Here is a 2,396-nt window from a genome sequence, read left to right on the forward strand (position 1 = left end):
GAAACACGATCAAGGAAAAAAAGATCATCAAAAAACAGCAGCTAACAATAAATGCCCAAAATAAGACATCTACAAATGATTAATATAATCACGGAAAAAAAATGGATAAGTTAAACAGCAGAGTAGATGCTCCTAAAGAGATTATTAACAACATAATAGACAAATCTGAAGAAATTACCTAGAATGCCGCATGGAAAATTAAATGTGAAACATCAAAGAGAAGTTAAAGGTCAGGGAAGAAAAATCATCCATAACATTTTATTAGAGCATATATAATATTTTATTAGAACTTCCTTCTTTTTTCCTACATATAATTGAAGTTTTAGAAAGAGAACATAGTGAGACTGATATAAGGTAATGTTGTATGAGATATTAGCTGAGAATTTTCCAGAGTTAAAGACATAAAAAGACATTTTCCAGATTTAAAGACATAAATCCTCAGATTAAAGACAAGAATCCAAATGAATTCCCAGTAAGGTAAATAGATATGTCATAGTGAAATTATAGAATATGAATGACAAAGACAAGATTTGAAAGCAGTAAAAAGAAAAGACAAATATCTCCCACAGGAATAATTAGACTGAGAGCAAGAGTAAATGTCAAGACAGGAGTTAAAAATAACAATTATTATTCTAGTCCTCATTCATTTAAGAATGTGGTTGATGAAAAAATATTTTCAGGAGGGAAAATAAAAAGAAATCTCCAAAATATACTTAAGAAAGATGGAAAATGATCCCAGAAGAAAGGTATGGAACACATATGTGATGGATTCAATTTATTCTTATGGTCATGTTCTCAGATCTACACAGACTGATTACTGTGACTAGTGTCTAATATGGGCGTTAATATTAAAATATCTTCGGCACCCAAGGTGAGGCAAGTTAATTGAACTGAAAATGTTCATATTTTCTTATTTGCTTTGAAGAGTGGAGATTTTTAATAGACTTTCCATTGTGTATGCTTTTAAAAAATAAGAGTAAACATTAAAAAGGCAGAAATAGAGTATATAACTTCAACACAGAGGTAGAAAAAGGAATATTAAAGAAATATAATCAATTCGAAGAAGATAGAGGAGGAGAAAAGAGAGAACAAATAGAGAAGAAAAGAGAAACCAGGACAAATATAAAGCATAAAAAATACTGTTAGAGATAAATATATAAATATCATTAATTAAACTCAATATTAATGGGCCTTGTGTATTAAAATCTTGACAGTTTGAAATTGTCAGCTTGAGTTTAAAACATCAGGTTGTATACTATTAAAAAGAGAAACATCCAAATTTCAAGGTCATAGAGTGGTCAAAAAACTCCAAAGAGATTAAATCTGGTGTAGCCATTTATATATAAAAACTACTTAAGGCAAAAAGCATCATTCTCGCTTTTCTAAGATTGATAGATATTAACACTCAGTTCAGTTAATTTATTGGCTATGAAATGGGCAAGTTGCACTTCACACTAGAAGATTAAAATTCTAATAAACATTTATGTGTAAGAAATATTGCTTCAGATACAAAAATGAAAATATTAAAATGAGAAATTGACAAATGTGCCACTGTGGTGGAAGATTTTAATGAGTTCCTTCATAAGTAATAGATCAATAGACAACAAGTTAGTAAAGATACATAACATTGGAACAATACATTTAATGAGATCAATGTAAGGAAAAAATATGAAATCGTGCACACCCAAATTAGAAAAAAAAGTTCACAATTACACATTGAATATTTATATAAAATAACCATTGGTTAGTCAAGAATGAGGTCCCATTCAGTTCTAAAGTACTGGCATCATGGAGATAACTTTCTCTGACAATAGTACATTAAAGATTAAAGAAAAATACAAAAGATAACTGTAATAACAACCTCATATTTATCAATGTAAAAACAAAATCCAAATAAATTGTGGGTTTTACCAGACATCTTAATAGGAATTTAAAAATGGTTAGAAATAAGAGATACTGAAAATACTACATATCAATAAATGTTGCAACTAAAGCTGTACTTTGAGGGAAATTTATAGATGTAAAGGACTAATGCATGTAGAAAAATATTAGCCTGAAGATTAAGCTTAGGACCCAGGAAAAAGTACAGAATAATCTCCCCCCCAAAAAAAATAAAATCCTGAATATAAAGAAGAAAAATAGATGAAAGACAAAGTAAAATGTATTAATGAGACTCAACAATAAAAAATATTTTGGAAACTAATGAAATGTACATGCTTTAAGCAGGACTGATGAAGAAAAAAGGTGGAAAATAAATAATATTAGGAATCATAAAGAAGAGATAACTAAAAATAGATCAGAGCTCAAACAGCAAAACAATACTATGAAAATTGTCATTAAATTAGAAACAAAAGAGAATATATGAAATAGTAATATAACTGAATCAATAATTGATG

This window comes from Ceratotherium simum, chromosome 1 (genome assembly GCF_057802395.1).
Source record: "Ceratotherium simum simum isolate JZ-2026a chromosome 1, ASM5780239v1, whole genome shotgun sequence".
Taxonomy (NCBI): Eukaryota; Metazoa; Chordata; class Mammalia; order Perissodactyla; family Rhinocerotidae; genus Ceratotherium; species Ceratotherium simum.